The sequence below is a fragment of the Myotis davidii genome, unplaced genomic scaffold, assembly GCF_000327345.1.
Source record: "Myotis davidii unplaced genomic scaffold, ASM32734v1 scaffold131, whole genome shotgun sequence".
Classification (NCBI taxonomy): Eukaryota; Metazoa; Chordata; class Mammalia; order Chiroptera; family Vespertilionidae; genus Myotis; species Myotis davidii.
Window position 1 is genome coordinate 483,315 of NW_006282815.1, and position 7,058 is coordinate 490,372.

The following is a 7,058-nucleotide window of genomic DNA, read 5'->3' on the forward strand; positions in this document are numbered from 1 at the left end:
TTTATGCCTCTGTTCTTCTCTTTCTCTCTATTTCTTCTTCTTTCAACAGTCCTTTTAGCATTTCTTGCAGTACTTGGTGTTTTGTTGTGTGTGTGTGTTCCTGTTCCAGAGCTCCTCTGCAAGTTGCCCAAAATATTAGTTTGCCCTGGGCTGGGTGGAGATCCTCGTATGCAGTCAGTGGGGTCAGCTGGAAACCTGGAGTTTCTATCAGCTCTCCTATGAGGGAAAAGTACCAGTCAGGATTCCGGAATAGTGGGGTGTACAGCCCCGCCCCCAATCCAATCACAGGTGCTCCCTGAGACTATTCAACCCATAGGCTTGGCCTCTGCTTTTGTTTCCTCTGAAAAGGTAAAAATGCAAGGTGTGGTCGGCAGGGCTCCTGAGGGTGGGGCAGGCTGTAGATTGTAGAGTGGGCTTTTTCTTTTCCTGCCCTGCTGGCTACAGGGAGCAGCTAGTTCCTCTCAGGAAAAATGGCCATTTAGGTTTGACCACATGCATGATTTCTGGCTGCTGCTTTTCCACGTCTCCCTGCAATACTTCCCACCCCAGCCTCTCCTTAGGCAGTTCGTCCACACCGCCCTCCCTTCATCAAAGCCTCAGGTGAGTGAGTAGCTGCAAATAAAAACTCCTGTGCTCTGGGTTTAAAAAAAAAAAAAGCAAGAAAGAAAACGAAACAGGCTTTCTCTCCCACCAGCTCCAGACTCTGGCAGCCAGCAGCTCTGCCGCCTTTCGCACTGGATGTTTCACTGGCAACTTGTCTCGGCTCTGGGTCTGAGCCTGGGTTCTAGGCCTCTATCTTCTGAAGGAACAGACCCTCCTATAGCCAAGAGTTTCCTCCCCACTCTCGGGCTGCCACCCCTGGAAGTGGGTCAGCTCCTCTTACAACCTCACCCTTCCATCCAGTCTCCAAGTGTTTTCTGTCCTTCCTTGATATGTCTCCTCCTCAGCTGGACCTCAGCTGGTAATTCTGGGTGTGTGTTCCCTGCTTTAGTTTTATTTCCGGTGCTAACGTAAAAACCACTGAAACCTGTAAATAATCTCTGTGAGTTTATTTGAGCCAAACTGTCGACATATGCCGGGAAGGCCATATCCCCAGACCTCAACGAACTGAGATAATTCTCCGGAGATTGGCGGGTTACATTTGTATTTACACATTGCAATCAAAGGAGGGGCGTAGGTGGGTTACATGAAATCCACTGGTGATAGACTAGAGAGGCAGGAGAAAGCAAAGGCGGGGGCCGGGGGGGGGGGCGGACCCCTGGGATTGGATAAAAAGTAAAATGATAGACACATACTGAGGTGGGTGCAGGAACAATTAACATGGTAACAATGAAGGAATTTGTGGTATCTGTCCTGGTGCCCAGCACATTAGGTTGTGCCCCAAGGGGTCCGGAAAAAGGGAAGTTACAAGTTACCCAGACATTTCAAGGGTATGTTATCATAGATGCAAAAAGACAGATAGGCTCATGTAAGGTAAAGGTTGACCTTAGTGAAGATACCAGCCTAGGATGTAACTACCCACCATAACTGCTTTTAGTTAAAGTTTAATTTCAGACCATGCTTTGTGGCTACTTTAGGTCTATGAGTTCGCAAGACTGCCATGCAGGCCTTCCCTGAGCCTGTCAGGTTAGCATGTGGCTCCTTGCATCCACACCAGTCTGGCCCTGGGAGAAGGTGAAAGAAAGGTCTGCCTATTTGGCTGCCATGATCTCCTCTCTCTCACCTTTCTTAACTCACAATTAAGGGAACCCCACAACTAGTAAGACCAAATCAGAGAGAGTACACTGTGGACCCCACTCAGAAGGGAGTGGAACTTGAAAAATCAGAGGCCAAAAACCAGGACTACAGCCTTTTTAGGGGAGAAGGACCTGCCGGGCCGCCTCACAAGGGGAGGACAGCAGCACGAGCAGGGGTGGGCACACCTTTGAGGGGCGGAATGGGAAGGGGTGGGGGGCTTAGTGTACTCAGCGCACACTGATTGGTGGCTTACTGTATGGTTTATATAGGACAATAGCTTAGGGTATTTGGCAGGTGTGGATTGGTGGTCCAATGTATAGTCCATATAAGGTATATAGTTAATCACTCAGGTATTTCCGGGCTGCAGGTTACGTCATACTCTGCCCACCAGTTGGGGGAAGGGAGGATCTATCAGAACTGAGCTAGAGCTTTGCCCAAACTCCGCCAGCAGAGGGTGCAGCAGCCCCACCGGGCCTGGTGTGGAGGCCGCTGCTCTCCTGGGTGGGAACTAGTGGTGCATGGGCTTTAATGCCACTCATACTTCTGGTGGTACAGGAGACACCATTAGGTAGATGTGCTTGGAGAAACATTTTTAAAATGTTAATCATTTCTGGAATATACTTGCTCAGAATGACTCTACAGTGAGATTCTTTGAAGGTCTAATTTAAGGACAAATATTAAGTAGCTACAAAATCAGAAGGAACCAAAGGTATAGTAAAACTTGTGACTAGGAGTGAGTGACTTAATTTTGGAAAACCCTGGGTTACCATTGAAATTAGAATGAGGATTATGGTTTGGAGGGGTGGAGAGTATGAAGGAGGGGAGCCTGCGGGCTCAGAAGAGGGCTAGGGGCAGGCAGAAGAAATGAGGCCTGGGCCTGGGAAGATTGGGTGTGGGGGGAGGGAGTAGGCAGGGGCTCTTTCCAAAGGTTCTTCCCCCACCCCCCAAAAAAGAATGAGGATTATGGATGAGAATTAGAGCAAAGGTGAAGACCCAGGTTAGAATTGGGGTAAGGATGGGGTGGGTTAGGAGTTGGAGTGAGGCCTAAAGTTAGGATTTGGAGCTATAATAAATTTAGGGTCATTATTGGATGATTAAGGTTAGGAATGAAGTTAGGAACTTAATTAGGAATGGAGTTAGGGTCACTTTTGGGGCCACAGGTATTTGTCACTTTAGCAGCTGTAGACAGATGGGCAGGAGCTTCTGAGGAAGACCCCCTAATATGCCACCCCAAAGGCAGTGCCCAGTCCAGCAGCCTCTTCTAGAAGCACCCAGCAGGGGTTCTGCCTGACTCACTGCAGGGGGCAGGGGGCGCAAACATCCAGTGAGAGCCTCTGGAAAACCAGGTGACTAATGCTCCCAGATAACATGATTGAGAGGTAATTATGTGCCTGACACGAGGTGGTTTCTCATTTAGCACAGGTACCTCGTCTAGTTTCCCCCAAACCCTGTGCGCTTACATCCTCATCCTCACGTTACAGATGAACATAGGGTGGAAGGTTATGCACCTTGTTCAAGGTCATTAAGCTTGTATGTGCCAGAGTTGGGATTTGCCCCCCAGGGAGCCTGTGTCTAGACGAGCCATCTGGGGCCCACACTGCCGGGTACATCACTGTGTGTTGGGGGAGTCAGTTTTCTGCTCTCTCCTTCCTATGCCCTCCGGTCTGCTGGTCTCATAAGATGCAAAATCCAGACCCCAGAAAGCTCATACGCCATCCTGCCAGTACCAGCACTTAAACTTACCTTAATCCTATTTTTTTCTTTTAGACTAGTGCTTCTCAAATCTTTTTTCTCCATTTTTGCTCCCATAAGTGGGCTTTTTTTTGACATTTTTTTCCCTAGTCATGACTCCCTGCAATGAAATTTTAATACCAAATGAACAAAATAAACTGATGAATAAAATAGAATCAGAAGCATGGAAACATGGAACAGACTGATGAATCTCAGAGGGAAGGGGTGAGGTGGGTGTGGGAAGAGATTAACCAAAGATCTTATATGCATCTATGCATTACCTATGGACACAGATAATAGGGTGGTGAAGGCCTGGGGCAGGGCAGGAACTGAGAGGAGGGGAGTAATGGGGGGGAGGGGGGCACTCTCAGCAATCAAGGTCAAGATTTTAAAAAATAAAAATAAAATATAGAAAATAATTTTAATACCATAAATATACTATATACTACAGATTCTTTTAGGATTTTTTATATGCAAGATCATGTCACCTGCAAATAAAGAACATTTGACTTCTTCCTTACACAGATGTACTGTATATCTATCTGTTTATATACTCTGGTCCTTCGGAGGGTCAGAAACCACTGGAATATCTAAGATTGTTAGTGGCCCCCTGAATCAGTTTTTATTCTCTGTGGCATAACATTGCTCCTGTTGAGAATGCATGATTTCGGGGAAGGCCATATCCCCAGTCACGATGCAAGTCAGAAGTGTCTGCTGGGACCAACCCCTCCATTTGGCTCAGTTCATAGAAGGGGAGGAGGGGGGAGGCAGGCTGCAGGGAGGTGGGAGGGAACATGGGCAAAGTTCTCTGAGGACACGCTTCCCTGGAGTGGCCTTGGTCCTAGACCAGTGATGGTGAACCTTTTGAGCTCGGTGTATCAGCATTTTGAAAAACCCTAACTTAACTCTGGTGCCGTGTCACATATAGAAATTTTTTGATATTTGCAACCATAGTAAAACAAAGACTTATATTTTTGATATTTATTTTATATATTTAAATGCCATTTAACAAAGAAAAATCAACCAAAAAATGAGTTCGCGTGTCACCTCTGACACGTGCATCATAGGTTCGCCATCACTGTCCTAGACTGAGGTGGGTGGCAGGTGGTGGAACATGAGGCTGGGGGAGGGAGGGAGAAGGACAGCACCATCATTTACTTTTGTGTCCGAATTCAGGTGTGAGCTCCAGACTCTTTGGACTTGAGTCAAGAGATGCCTGTGGTGACTCTATTGAGAGAAGGGCTTAGAATTTTAACTGACTCCCTGCCTAAAAACAAACAAAAACAAACAAAAAAAAAACACACAGAAAATTTGGAAGTCTCTACCCTCCCTTACAAAATGCATTTGCTAACAAATGAGGGGGGAAATTCCTTCATTCTTGGCTCAAGGAACTTCCTTCAACTCAGCCCAGAGGAATTCTTTGAAGACTGAACTATGCTAAAGTCAGTTTATAAATATAAATATCCCAAACTTGATAGCCAAGCAGATTGCAAAAGCTAACCACAGATATTTTCCTCAAAGCTAGCCAGCTAAACAAATGTGATAGGAGTAATTATGAAATTCAGTGTCACTTGTCTGATTGTCTAAAACTGTGTTTGTTGCCCAGACTGAGTACAGAGTGCCTGCGGGCAGAATTTACCAAAGGGCTGACTCTCTCCTGGAGGTCTACAGCTATAAAGCCTTCACTGACACCAGTGTGGACCACGACCCTACAGTATACCTGACCAACCAAGGGAAAAGTGTCCAAGGTGGTGCCCTTTTTCACGTCTACTTGGGAGCGGAAAAGGGTGCCATGTGGTCGCTCCAATGCCAGCTCTGCTGTGTGACCTTGGATAAACTGTTTAGCCTCTGTGGTCTTATATGCAAAACTGGGGATGATAATACATACTTTGAAAATTGTGAGGATCTAAGATCTGGAAACAGCCTATGTGCCCATCAGAAGACAAGTAGATAAAAAAGCTGTGGTACATTTACACCATGGAATACTATGCAGCAGTAAAAAAGAAGTCTCTCTTACCCTTTGAGACAGCATGCAGGAACCTGAAGAGTATTGTGCTAAGTGAAATAAGTCAGTCCGAGAAAGACAAGTATCACATGATCACACTCATATGTAGAATTTTGTCAACAATATGAACTGATGAACAAAATAGGTCCAGAGACATAGAAGCATAGAGCAGACTGTGGAACCTCAGAGGGAAGGTGGGGGAGGGTAGGTGGGTGGGAAGAGATCAAAGAACTTGAATGCATATATGCATAATCCATGGACACAGACAATAAGGTGATGAAGGTCTGAGGCAGGCAGTAGGGGTGGGCTAGAAGGGGTCAGTGGGGGAAAAGGGGACATATGTAATACTTTCAACAATAAAAATTTAATTTAAAAAAGAAAATTGTGAGGATTAAATGAAAAAAGACATAAAGCACTAAACTTTGTGAACTGGCAATGGTCAGTGAAACATTACTTTCAACACCTTAGAAGAGAAGGCATTGTGCAGACCCTCCCCCATCTCCTTCCCTCCCACCCCCTCTCTTTCACCTTCACTCCCACCCCACTGCTCCCTCCACTCCCTGCCTCTCCCTCTTCTTTCTTCCTTTCTCTCCCTCTCCTCTTTCTCTTGGTTCTGGTTCATTTAGGATCCCGGTGACTCTGTTCCCAACTACTTCTCCTGGTACCTCTGTTCCCATCTCTCTAAGCCTCCTGGACTGTCTCCTCTACCCTGATGGGATCACCCTGCAGGCTGGAAGGATTTACAGCACGCCCTCCCTCAGCCCCCACCTGGCTCACCAGACACAGCATCTGCAGGAAGGTCATTTTCTTTCAGTGCCGGCAGAGGCAGAGACATGGGTTGGACAGAGGAGGTCCTGGCAGAAGCAAATAAATACATCAAGTTTCCAGCTGGGTCTGGAGATAAGAGCTCCGGGAGAGGAGGCTGAAGCACCCACAAGCGCTGCATGGGCTCACCCTCCCTGGCCCCTCCACACTGGCTTTCCCAGTAAAACCTATTTGGGGCCCTTCAGATAGGTTGCAGAGAGCTATGCCTGGGGGCTGTCCCTCCTGGGAGTCACTGTATGAAGAGAACCTTCCGCATTTTGGAATGGGTAAGAACAGATCTAAGGAGTGAAAATATGACAAATCCAAGCTACTGCCCTAGGTGGGTGGGGAGGGACATTCAGCCCCAGAGCCCAGGAGGTGAAACAGGTCCGGAAAAGAGACACCTTTCCAGAGTCTCCCAGAAAGTCAGTGGAAAAGCAGGTACACCCCCCTGACCTCTGATCTCCTGCTCCAGACTTCCTTTCACTGAATTGTACCCGGTTGTTCCCAAGACCTGGCCATTAGCACTGGCCTTGCCTGGGTGTCGCATTAGAGGCACCTCTAACATGCCACCTCGGAAGCGTTCTCCTTCCTCCAGATTTCTGCCCTAACCAGCTGCCTGGCTGGCAGTTCTCTCTGTGGGGCCTGGCTGGGGGCCAACATGCTATTATTAGAGCTGCTGCAATTGAGGCACAACTTCAGTCTCTTAGGGAGTACAGGGGGCTAATACAGGCCTGAAGTGGACCACCTGTCCCATCCAGAAAAAAACCATCCGAGAGGC